We start from the raw sequence: 13,874 nt of genomic DNA on the forward strand, positions 1-13,874 counted from the left end.
ACACCATCAGCTGGCTCATTTGTTACAGACATCATGACAGAGGTGCATTTGGAGAAGAGATTTGAGAGGGGAGGGTAGCAGGGGGAAGGGTTAATTTCTCCCTCCATCCTTTCTGCCCTGCAGCTGGGGTCTGCCAGCCCCAGGGACCATCACTGCAGCCCCCTCACCTCTGCTCCCTGGCAAACAGGCAGACCCTGGCTGCAGTGGGAAAGGAGGGAAGAATTAACCCCCTCCCTGTCCACTTTGCCTAAAATGGGCCATGTTGGCCAGTGTCTCACCATGTGCTGTCCCTGCCTGGACTAGAGAGCAGAGGGGCAGGACCAGCCCTGTTGGACTGGAGCAGAGAACCTAACCCAGAGAGCATGCTGAGATGCTGGAGGACTCTGGGTTAACTTAAACCAGAAACGGGTCTGGGACAGACTTTGAATAAACTGGTTTGAGCTCTATCAGTTAAGCCTACATTCAGCCAGGTTTATCTCAAAGTGGTTTAGGCCATTTTGAAACTGGTTTGTGTGCACTGAATGTCTATTCTGTTACAGGTTTAAACCAGTTTCTGATCACTTAAACTGGTTTATGTGTAATGTCTGTCCCTAGCCTATATGTATATGTTAAAGGACTGTAGTAGAGCTTTTAAAACCATGGTTCCTTAATGATATAAAATCTCTGCTGGTCTGTGAGTAATAGTGAGCTAATTGGTTGCAATTCAGGACACCTGTGAATGTCATTGAAACCCACTGATATTTTTATTTGATTTATTTTTACTGCTTTCATTATCATCCAGTGCAATGAAAGAAAAACTATGAAGAAAACATAATAGACTAGAAATTATGACCAGCTTCATAGGTAAACAATATAGTCAACTCAGCTGCCTGTTGGATTTTTTCCGGAGGTTAATATAAAAACTCTTAACAAAATGCACCATAAGTCTAGCCTATAAACTAACTGATTTTTGGAAGAAAAAGTATGCAATTTAGTTTCTTCCCCTTACTACTAGTAGGCTTGGCTGGAATCCTGCCACCACATAAGGGACCACTGCAGTCACCAAACTATTAATAAATTCCATATAATTTCAGCCATTTTAGCCCTTTTGTAAAAGCAACCTTTTTAGACAATTTTAAGTACAAGACAAGAGGCATATTTCTGTGGACAAGGCAAGTGGCAGAATAATATCTGAAACAAGCAACATACTGTTATGATCAGTTTGCAGCCAGTAGGTTCAAGTGAACATTCAGCTCAAAAGCCTGTTGTCATCAATGCATTCGAAGGCATATGAAGATCACCAATTTCTCTAATTCTTTGCCGAATGCAAAAGTAACAGGAATCCAGCATTTCGTTGGATGAGACCTGAAAAATAAATAATTTGGGGGGAACATTTTTGCTGCTTCACGTTGCTAAAGTGTGCCATGTAAACAGAATCCCAGGAAAAATAGTTGGAAAGGGGAAGCTGAAGTAGTCCATAAAATACAAGGGAAGATAATCTCTCTTTTGTTAACCATACTTAGAGTTTGAAAACCTTTGTGTGAGACCATAGGGAGATGCGCAGGCATCCAGGAAGGCCTAAAAATAAAATTTGCAAAATATTATTTAAAGTCAGTCACTGCCAACGGTGGGACATAAATTTTCATGTTTCAGGCTCCCCACTGTGTGATGATTTTGTCTAGGTAATATGCCCTACTCTGCAGCATTGCTATCTCTGCCTCTAAGATTTTCACTAACTCTTAATGACCACATTTTAAGTAAGATTTTCAACAAAATGGCTTTTTTTTTTAATTGAGGTTTTCTGAACTTTATCCCAGCATATTTAGCAACAGTTTTTGCAACAATATTTTGTTTTAACTCTACTGTTGATCACTTCCTTCCTGTCTCACTCACTGCAAAGTATTCTGCTCTTACATTAATGATAAAATACAACTTTTAATGTACAGCCATTATTTCTAACAACAAATACAATAATGCAGGCTAACCTTATAGAATATGTTTTATATATTTTATTTTTGTATATTTATATGCGTGTTTGAGTGTTTGCTTGTTTATATATAGTATTTTTACATATGTATGTAAAGTTTAAACATGCATTTCTGGAATGAATGGTACTTTCTTGCAACATTAAGTAAGATTTGATAGTTAAGGGAAGGAGGCAAAGACGAATGGTGCTGAAAATTTTTTTTCCTTCTTTCTTTTTTTTTAATAGAGGAAAAGGCTTTAAAAAAAGACAGAAGTATGTTGGAAACTACATTATAACATAGTTATTATGGCCTGAATATACAAGCCATAGACTATATGCCAATTGGTTCACCAAGAGTTCCTTTTATGGTCTTGGGTATACTGCTGACTTTCAGTTGTAGAACCATCACCATTATGGACCTTCCACATGCATCTCAGGAGAGGCAGAATGATGCATCACTGGAAGGAATCCTCTGTGGTCCAATGTGGTTAGTTGCTGTTCTAGCATGCCATGACAACTGACTAGAAGCATGACAGCACAATCAACCATGGCTAGTCTGACAGCCATCAGTTTCTTTTTTAACTGTGTTGGTGAGATCTGTGTCAGAGGGCTACAGAGACCTCTAATAACCACATTTAAAAATAGCTCCTTTTAGTTTTTACTTGGTGTAGAAGGGGTGAAGTTGTTATACTTTGCCCTTACCAAAATTGCAAAAATGAGGCTTAAAGGCAGAGGGTAGAGGATTACTACCCCAGTATAACACCCGTAAAGTACTACAGCAGTACATAAAGTTCAGGAAGCCTCTAAAGTTCAGGAAATCTAAGCAAGAATTTCTTAGAGAAGATGTTGCACGAACCTCTCCATGCAAGAGTCAGTTTAGGAAGTAGGCTGGGTTCAGAGGCAACTGGAAGCTTTCCTAACCTCATGGCAATCTGCCAATTCGTGTGGTGGGGTTTGAGGTGTGGGAAGAAAGGAGCATTCAGTTTTGTGATGGGTTAGAAAGTGTGTTTGGCCTTTCACTGTTGTTTGTTTATTAAAGGAAAAATTATACATTTTGCATTAAACATGAAATTCTCATTCCCTTTAGTTGGTGAGAATGGCATAAAATAGAACTTCAGAACTTTCCCTGTGCTCAGTTCTTGGTGTAAGAAATATGTGAAAAGGAAAATCACAGTATAGTTGGGGATGGCCCTGTTTTGAGCAGGGGGTTGGACTAGATGACCTCCTGACATCCCTTCCAACCCTAATTTCCTATGATTCTCTATAGCCAAGTTTTCAGTATCAACTATATAAGCACGTGAAGCTACAAAAAGTGTTTATCAACCTTTTTAGATGCCAAGCACCACTCAGCTCTTAGTTTTCACTTATATTTTGGAGCATGTTTGCACACCTCACAGTGCTAAAATTACATGGTACCCCATGACATCCCTGAAAGGATCTCAAGACAACCCAAAGTGACATGCAACCTGGTTGAGAATTGTTGCTATGGAATGTGGATAAATATAGTAGGAAAATGAAATCTAAATATAGGCTGAACCCTATGTAATTAAACCCAATCTTTAACCAAATAAAGGGTTGGTAAAAAGAAATAATTGTACTATTACAAAGTGATACTGAAACTTTTAAAAATACCTCAGCCCCTCCCATTGTAAAATGATATAAGCATTTATTTTGAGAAGTGTTATCTATGAATCTGTGTATTATCCTAGTCCTATTACAGATAATGATGTGTTTCTAATATTTAGAGGATTCTAGCTTGCATAGCACCCTTTCTCTTTTCAATTACAAGTGTCACAATACGTGTACACTGTGGTACCATAAGAAAGGGTAAGGGCTGACAGATCCATGAGTCCCAAAAGTCTGGGAACCACTAGATTAGATGTCTTTGAAGAGCACAATGGTAACTACAGCAAAGTTACTGATTTATCTTATGATGCTTTCTTATATCATTGATTAAAAAAAAAACCCAGCTAGAATGCCTCATTCTAGTTTTATGCTTCATATAATAGCAAAAGAAATTCTGTCAGTAAGCACATGATCTCATTACAGACTAATAGGCATGCTTTTATAATATTATACAAATGTATTCACTGCTATACAATGTGACTGAATTTGTCTCAACCCCCATTTCCTGAAGTATACTTTCATTTAGGATTTAGAAATGATGATATTGTTCCCATCAGAAGTGACAAATTAAGCTTAAAGTCCAAAGCAAAGCTATTTGTTGCACTAATTGTAGTGCTTTAATTGAGAAATATGGTTTGTTCTTCCAACTAACAGCCTTGTCCAGCTGGCAAGTTGCTATCATTCACACTGCTGGACATATTCTCTTAGCATTGTAATTACAAGACTTAGATAATCAGACTTCATTACGATTGCTAAATATTTTTGTAGAAATTAATAAAATGGGAAGACAGTAAATCTTAATTTATACTGCAGCCTATTAGATTGCATGTAATCTAATGAGTTTTCCATTGTATTGCTCACTTTGTTGTTTAGAAATGTAGTGACAGCAGAATTGCTTCTCAGAGTGTAATGAATCATGTTCTGTCATTGATTAGTTTTGTATTTCACATACATATCTCCATCTTGTTTCATATCAGAAATGTGTGGCATAATTTGACTTTCTACCCATTCCAGAACAGTTAGCTTTCCAACCAAATTACATTAGTCAATTATATATTATTTTTTCTCTGAAACACAAAAGTCCTTTCAGGCAGACCCATATGTATTAGGGCTCTGTAAAGCTTTGGGTGTTGATTTGATTTGGAGGAGATTCAAATTTGGCGGCCGAATCTCTGAATCCAAATCAAATCCGGAGACCAGTAAAAAGGTTGAATCGATTTGAAGCTCTCTGAATCGATTTGGAAAAGATTCAGAGAGCTTTGGAGAGATTTGGTGATTTAAGCAGTCCCCACTCACTGCCTCAGGGAGCTGGACCCGGACTCCGTGCCAGTAAATAGGGGGCGGAGGGGTGGAGGATGGGAAGGGGACTATGGGACTATGGGGGGACTCCTGCCAGGCCCCGTCTCCTACCTGCTCCACCAGCCCCCCTGAGCACTCCCCAACCCCCACCCGCTCTCCCAGCCATGTCAATGGCTGCCCTGGCTGGCACTAGCATCCTGGCACTTAAAAAGGGGGTTGGGTGGGGCAGCCATTGACAGCTGGGAGAGTGAGTGGCAGATGGAGCCTGTTTGATTCAGCCAATTTGGAGGCCAGTTTGGCGGTAGCTGAATCTCCAAATCTGATTTGGCCAAACTGATTCGGGACAGTGATTCAAATCACCAAATTGAATCACTGTCCCCTGAATTGGCCAAATCCAAAGCAAATACTAGCTGCTTTGCTCAGGCCTAATATATTAATTTTGTTAGCATCAGTGTAGGCTATTCATATAGTCACACTAAAAATGAAGGTGGGGGAAGAATTTGCTCTGTTATAGTTCCATATAAATGTTTATGAAGCCTAAAGCCAGATTTTAGAAGGACTGTGTATAAAAAGATAGATAGATAATTGGTGGAATTTTCAAAAGGGCACAGGTTGCTAAACTCCCATGGAAATTACCCTGAGTTAGGCTCCTAATGAGATTTGAAAATCCCACTAAGCACCTGTCTATATTGTTAGAGCATGTTGATACTGCTTTTGTACAAACCCTGGAGCACCCCCAAGAAACATGTCCTACCCGCTCACTCCTGTTCCATGAATATGAAATTCTGGAAACCGCACTGTGCAGCTGCTTTACTGCAGTGCTGAGTGTGCCCCCTGAGCCACTCTCAGGCTCTCTGTCTTAGATACACTCTCAAGGCAGTTCTAAAATAGCTCCAGTTTCCAGGATGTCGTGACTGGGCAGTGCATGCATCTGCCACTCAAATTAATGTGTACAAAATATGAAGGTACAAAAAACAACCAATTAAGCATCTAGTAATGGAGTCTTCACTTAAGCAAACCTCGCATTGAGTGCAATGGAAATTTAACCATATAGTGTTTATAAGATCTGGTTTTAAATTGCCATCCCAAATATTCACCTAGCTTTAATTACTTCCATTTATATTTTGTGAGTTTCATCTTGTTGCACTTTCAAAATATTTTTAAATGTAAGGCAGTATATGCTTTGTAGTTAATAATTAACGCTTATCATGCATTGATCCAAATGCTGTCCAGAGCGAAGATTGGGTGTTATGAACTTGATTAGGAACAATTAGAAAATTCCTGGAATGGAAACAAACAGCACCTTTTGTAGGAATAATTATTTACTTACCCTTATGCCTTGTACTCTACTTGAATCCTTAGATTATCTTTCTACTCACTGTTTTTAGCAACTCAGATGCTAAGTGGGATTTTCTGTAATTTTTCATAGTTGTGGTACAAAGTTGTAGATATATGTTACCAATTTTGTCTGAATGTGAACATTTCTGGAAAGACTGAGATTAATATTATAATTAGAAAATAGAAATGAAGGCCATTCATTCATTAAATTCTACCCATAAGACAAAGGTCTACTTTGTTAATATAGCTATTAGGTTAGTTCATTATTAGCGCACACAGTTACTATTGTTGCTCAATTTGGTGTGTACCATATTTATGTGAATTCAAAATGAACTTGAGTTTAAGAAGACCCCCCAATAATTAGATTCTGTACAAGGAAAATGTATACATTTGTTATAAATTTCCATGTATAAAATCAAATTATGTGGAGTCATCTTATATGTCTCTCCTACTGCTGCAGTGGGGAAAGCAATGGTAGGGGGGCCAGTTGGTAAGGAAGGCCCATTGCTCCCTGCTGTCTGTCCTCCCCCCCCATGCTTGCCTTCTCACCTCCGTCTCCGTGCAGCCTCTGTCCCCTCAGGTGCCCTCTCCTGCAGTCTCAAGCTCCCCATCCCTCCTCCCCCCACATCTCCCCTCATCTTTTTGTAGCAACTCTCAGTGAAGTGGCATGGTAGCTCCAGCCTGTCTCTAAGGCCCAGTTACAGCTGCCATCACTGCTACCAGGCTGGGCTGGGGTTGTGCTCCCAAGCTGGAGCACAGGTCCAGAGCACAGGAAGGGTAAACAGTGGGGAGAGTGTGGGCAGGGGGCAGAGGCTGCAGTGGGGAGATGGGGAGAGTGGGGAGCCCAAAACTTTGGGGGAAGGAAGGTGGAGGGGAAGATACAGGGTGAGGGAGATGGGCAAAGAGGTGGTGGTAAGGGGGCAAGGCTTCAAGGGGAGCCATGCAACGGGGTCAGAGATAGCAGGAAGGGCCACAGCCAGAGCAGTTACCTGCCCCCCACCCCACCCCCCTCCCGGCTTTGTACCCAAATCCTAGACAATCTGTAGGATTTTTCCCCGCTTTAAATGGTGGAGGGTGAAAGCCTTGCTCTGGATCAAGTAAATATAGTAATGATTATTGGTATTTATTTTTATTTTTAAAGCGTCTTTGTTGGTATGCTATTACGGCTTAATACTCATGATATTTTTTATTCACCCTCTCTATTCCCACAAACATATAGCACAAGATAATGATAGTACAAGCTTCTCCCCAGGGCTTTCCCAATTTATTTAATGCTGATATGGAGATAATTTCTAGTCCTGAAAGCAAATCCATTATTTTGCCCAAAATGCTTTATGGGATTGGCATTTGTGGAAATGGTTTTTACTGGATCACTGAGTAACAGGGAGTATACAGGGACTGCTAGAATCATTTCCATTGGGCTCCCAAATAATACGTTCAGCTTCTACTGTCCTGCACTGGACTGACTGTAGTGACTGAGAGAAGAAAGACTTTCTGATCTGAATGCTATAATTAGGGACCTCCCAAAATTGTGATTTTGCAATTTTCACAGAAACTATGATTTCAGACGGGCTTTGCAAAAAAGATGCAGGCTTCACGCTTTTAGTGGGCTTACCGAAAAAATGAAAATATTGCAAAAAATAAAATGCTGGCTCCCTCTGGGAGAGCAGCAGTCCACATGGGTGTTGTGGCCTGGCCACACAGCCTGCTGGAGGGGGAAGGGGAGCTGCCGGCACAGCAAAATGGCTGCCACCCCCCCTGCCCCTCACCACTGATTGGCTGTGATGGCTGTTTGTCCTGTCCTCCTTCCCCCTCCCCTCCTCTCCGCTACCACTCAGCAGAGGGTGGTGGGGTCACATGATGGACAGCCTTCTCAGCCAACCAGCAGTGAGAGTCAGGGTCAGGGCCACCAGGGCCAATTGAAGAATGAGAGGTGAGGGGGGCCTGCTGTGCTCCGCCTGCAAAAATGGCTGCCAATTTGCATGTGAAATAGGCCAGCAGCCGCATCAAGTTCAGTAGATTCCTACCTATAATAGGCTGCATGGGCATACTCCAGTCCCTGTAAGGGACTTCATTAAGATTAATGGTGTGTGGTACTGTACCTGTGCAGATCAGGTTGCAGTACTAAAATTTAGGCCCCTGGTGCACATATTATTTCCATCAAGCTACTGCTAGTACGATACAACAGAAAGGTCATGACTTGCACCCTGCTTAAAGCATCTTGGGAATTTGCTCTGCCAGCACTTCACAGCAAATGGAGGAGTTAAAAGGCTTCTGGTAGGGGTGGTCAACTATGCCTTCAGCTTGGCTCAGACTGAGAAGACATCTGGGTTCCCCTCGAGTGAAGTAGCCACTCCCCTACCCTTATGCAGATCTAGGGATACTCATGAGATGTCTGACATGTGACACCAAAGTGAAACAAGTAAAGTGCGTCACTTCAGTGTTTGTTTACACTCTGGCTTTCACAGAGAGGAGTTAAATGGCTTCTTAAAGAAGCAGCCTTGAACAATGCTTGGGCAAATGGAGGAAGAGCCAGTGAGTCATAACATCTGCTGTTGTGCCCTGAGACAGCAGAGTTAAGCATGAGCCATGGACAGACATAACACTTAAACCATTCCAAGAATGTCACTGATTGGGAACTATATCACAGTTGTCCCTGGACAGAAGTGTCTACAGCTTCAGTGCTAAGGGTTCCCAATAGAACCCTCACTTTTTAGGGATTGCATTGCTGCCAAAATACCACTACGGGTGGTAGAGTACCCAGACCATCATGCCTTCTAGAGGTTAGTGCCCACAGTTTCCCCAGGATTGCCCTAGAAAGAGAGGAGGCAGAAAGACCCTGATTGTGGCAGGGGATTGGAGTGGAGTGTTTGCCTGGTGCTGGGGGGCTGCGTGGACCCCTGCTTATGGTTCTCAGGGGGCTGGGTGCTCTACCCTTCCCCACACCCAGAACTCCTTGGGTATTGCCAGCAATTGCATAGACACTGTGGAACCTGCCAGGGAGAGCTAGTTCCAGAAGTGCACGACAGACTATGAGGAACAATTAACAGCTAATGGGTAATCACTTCACATTGAACATGGGATGGACAGCCATTTTGTTCTATAAGTTCCCATTGTGCATGGCTGTTTCCCTGGCACCACCATGAGCACTTGACAAGTATGTACTGTTACAGGCACAACCAGCCATTCACCACAAGCAGGAGGCTACAAAGACCACCCCCACCCTAGAAGCTGTCTACTTGTATTTCATCCCAAGGAAGCTGGGACCCCTGCCTCAGGGTTACTAGCAGGAAACTGAACCTGGCACAGAGGCTTCCTGCTTCCCTAGCACTGCACACCATGGTTTCTGTAGGCAATAGATCTTTGGGCAGTAGGGTCCTGGTTGCACCCTGGAGAAACCCCAGTGTCCTGCATGGGTTTGAGGGGTGGAGGGAGGTGAGGGATGGTTCAATTTGGGATGTTTTGAAGACTGACTCTAGACATTAGCACAGAATGCTGTGTGTCCCCACAACATAGAACTGGTTCAAGGAGGACCAGTTCAAAGTTATTTTCTCTGTATGCTTTTGAAACGTTCCTGGAAGTTTAAACTGGTTTCAGGTGGCATGCACATCTAGACTCTTGGGGTTTAAAGTCTATTCAGATCATTCTGAGTGTTATATCTGTTCACACCCAGAGAGTTCCTTTTCTTCTGTGCAAGAAATATCACCCTTTATGTAAAATAACACATGCTTAAATTAGAGAGTGATACAAATGAACTACAAAGATATTCTGCATTTTATAACTAACATCTGTTAGGCTGGATAGCCATTTTGTGGCTCATTTTGGGGTGATAATTTGCTTGAAAGTGTTACTGTTGATTGTAGTGCGCTAAGTTCTCTCTGCAGATTTCCTGAATTGTTTAGTTTCTCTTTTGTTGCCTTTGAAAGTATTTAGAAAAGATATGTTGTGGATATATGTTTAGAGAATATATTGTTATAAATGTCTGACAGCCAGACTTTCTTGGTTATTCACCATTGGTGAGGCCTCACCAGTTTCTCCCTGGCTCTGGCTCCAACCCAGAGCCTGGGGCTAGGGCTGGGGCTGGAGCAGCTGTGGCCACAACCACTGCTGTCTGATAATGTGGGGGCCAGAGTGGGGCTGGAGCCAGAGTTGTGATTGAGGATAAGCAGTAGTGGCAAGGTGGGGAGGGGACATGGGGGCAGTTAGGGCCAATCAACTAGTCTGTAGGGGTGTTTTTACATTTGCTCTGGGGATAGAGGGAGGGAGCACTTTAATTAGAGCAGCTCCAAGAGCCACTCTAAAGCACCTGCAGCGTCTCATGTGTCAACATCCCCATGCTTCAAAATAGTGGCAGGCGCACTATACCTAAGCTTATCAAATAAGTTTTAGTTAAAGTGCCCCACCACCATTTTGAAGCACAGGGACACTGATACATGAGACGCAGAGGCTGGCTGGAGCTTGTTAATTACCATGCACCGGCAGACTCGATTAATCGAGTTTGCTCTAATGCCCTGTTCAGAGCATCAGAGCAACCTCCTGGCATGTGTACTAGCACCCTAGGTTTGCAGAGTGTACAAGAAGCAACGAACATAATTGAAAGAAGGAAGATTGAGGTTGGATGTTAGTAAGAATTTTCTAGCTGTTAAACACTAGAACAGATTACCTAGTGAGATCATGGAATTTCTGTCTGTGGAAGTTTTTAAGAACAGTTTTAACACTTACCTGGAATAGTTTAGACCAGGATAATTCTGCCTTGAACAGGCCATTGGCCTGAGGCCTCCTCCAACCCTATTTTTCTATGATTCTGTTTAAATAGAGGGAGCCCAATTGTATCAATATAAAATGATACTGATATAAGGTGTTACCATGTAACCGTTACAGCATAGCAAAACCATTCCAACTTTAACTCAATGCAGCAGCATTACAGTAATTCAGCTAATTTATGATGCATTTCCTGCAGTAATTTAACAGCTGATGCACCCTCTGGAGCAGCAACTCCAACTCCCCTTTTAAAGTAGTTAAAGGGTACATTTGTCCATAGCCTAAGATTCTATGATTAATTTTACAGTAACATTTTGTCATTATATGATGCATATTATTATGTGTGCATTTAAAAAAATGTACCTTTTTGCTTAAATAATGTTTGCCCACTTACATTTAATTCAGCTAAAAGTGTGCCAGTACTTAATGGATTCATAGAAAAATAGGGCAGGAAATGACCTCAACCAGTCATCTGCTAAAAACCTGTGAGCCAGGCAGGATCATCCCTGACTAAACTGTCACGGTCAAGTGTCTGTCTAACCTGCTCTTGAAAATTTCCATGGGTGGAGATGTCACAAGTTCTCTAGGTAACCTGTTCCAGTGCAAAAGTTCTTCCTAATATCCCTTACAGTGAGAAAATTATTTCAAATATGTAACCTAAATTTCCCTTGCTGCACAGAGAATAAATAATCTGCCCATCCTCTTCATAACTACATTTCAGCTGTTTGAAAACCATTATCAGAACTCCCCCAATCTTCTTTTCTCTGAAATAAGTACCTATTCTTGTAAGTCATGTTTCCTATGCAGCTAATAGTTTTGATTGCCCTTATCTGGACTCTTGTCAATCTGTCCCATCTTTATTGAAGTGTGAGACTCCATATGAGATCTCACCAGTGCCATATAATGCAAAATCATCACTTCCCTTGATTTGAAAGCAAGATTTCTGCTAAAACAACCCAGTATCCTTTTAGATTTTTTGCAATGAGTTCAGATTCAGTTTGTGCTTGACTGTAACCTCTGGAACCTGTACTGCAGTACTGCAGCCTAGCCAGTCATTCCTCAGAGTGTATTTGTGCATGCAGCTGTTCCATCCAAAACGCAGGACTTTGCACTTGGCTTTGTTGATTTCTCATGGGCACAGTATTTTAGGGGCAGGATATTTTAAGCTTCTGCAAGATGAGGGGACCGAGCCAATGTTTTGTGGGTAATGGTCTTGCCTCGAGTCTTGGCTCAGACTACCTATATACAATTGCTGGCATTGCAGGACTTATGCAGCAGTACATCAAAATGGAAGGAGTATGTGGTCTGCCTGCCATATCTGATTCACGAGAAAAGATCAAAAAGTGAAAAACAAATAAGGTGGATTGTCCGTATATAAGCAGATTGGTAAGAAAGTCAGAGATTATAAATAGACAAGAATGCAAGTCTGTTTAGAATCCCTTGAAAGTTTTTAAAGGGTTTGGTAAAGTTTTGTCAGATGAGGAACTTCTTTAGTTCTGAGCCCCATGTTTTCTGAACTCTTGTTTCCCTGGCAATCTGTCAGATTTTGGTGGTGCTGTGGTTGGAACCTGGGACTAGGGCAATGAAGGAGGGTCTCCTACTAGTCTATATTAAGGCTGTAATAATGTTAGAGAAGGCTTCTTGCTTTGTGCCGTGAAAGCCATAGAGAAAATGACTGTTATAACCATCCCAGGGGTGGGGAAATGCCTCTCAGTTATAGATGTGAAAAGTCACCAGCAACCAAAGAGTGGGAAAGCAATTTCTATTAACAAAACCATTCCCTCCCCCCACCCTTAAAACCAAAATACATACTGCATGTACTGTTTAAGCTGCCTGTATGGAATTGTAAAAAGCATTATACGCGCTAAATTTCAGCGCGTGTGGGGAGAGATGGAAAGAAAGGAAGAATTCAAATGTATTTTAATTCATAAACTGATTCAAAAATGTATTTATAAATTCTCATGCAATTCAAAAGAGAGGTGCTATAAGTTCAGGGAGCATATGTAACAAGCAGGTTGAATCTGTACTTTGTGCAGCACTGAACTCACCGTTCACTGTTATATAGCACTATCCTACAATTTTGCCTTATTTAAATGTGTAATAAGTTTTGAATTTTTAAATTTTTATGAGATAAGAAAAAAAATCAACTTGTCAAAACTTTTAGATGTGTACAGCTTATGGGATTTTATTAGGTTTGTGCTTTTGATAGGAGCTCAGTGCTTCTACAGATTAAGTTGCTGCAGGAACAATTTTGCTAATACTGGAAATGAGACAGAAGGCTGAGTCCTCTACTTCATTTTCTGATGCAACATTATCCATGTGGAGTGTAAAAATGTAAAAAATATCATTAGGGCAGAATTTGCATCATTTTGGTTTAATGACTTTGTTTTTGTTGATGTAATAGAAAATGTGCAGCTCAGTAGAGAAATCGTGTGAGGAGCATTTGATGCACACATATTTAGGGTATCAGGATTAATACAATTCACAGTTGAAGATGTCAAGAAGAGAGAGAATTCTTGTTTACCAGGGAGATGGTTCCTAGAAGATTAAACAGCTTCAGTTTGGCCATAGGTTCACTTTTTCTCCTGGTTCCCCCCTCCCCTCGTTCTACCTCTATCTCCCTTCCCACACCATCACATTACATGCTCTCCCTAGGCAACAAATACATACTGTAATGAGTAGGCAAGTTGCTTTCTGTTGCATCCAATCTTTGTGCCACATTTATCCTCCTCTGGGAGCATTGAATCTCAGGGTATAATAATAGAAATTATTTTCTTTCTGACAAGCAATAAGGTGGCTGTTGTTATGTAATGAACTGTAGCTTTCCAATGTTCCTCTCCACCAAATTATGTAAAACTGCAGCTTCTAGTGCTGTCTGCACTAAACGATTGTAAAAAAAAAAAAA

The 13,874-nt window shown here is 41.4% G+C and overlaps 1 protein-coding gene across 1 annotated transcript in view; it reads left to right on the forward strand.

Annotated features, from left to right (window-relative positions):
- The window catches only part of PPP3CA (protein phosphatase 3 catalytic subunit alpha), a 328,633-nt gene that overhangs the window by 170,144 nt on the left and 144,615 nt on the right, over nt 1-13,874 (forward strand). The gene's annotated exons all lie outside the window — the stretch shown is intronic.

This window comes from Gavialis gangeticus, unplaced genomic scaffold (assembly GCF_001723915.1).
Source record: "Gavialis gangeticus isolate Ggan-Ray unplaced genomic scaffold, GavGan_comp1, whole genome shotgun sequence".
NCBI classification, from domain to species: Eukaryota; Metazoa; Chordata; order Crocodylia; family Gavialidae; genus Gavialis; species Gavialis gangeticus.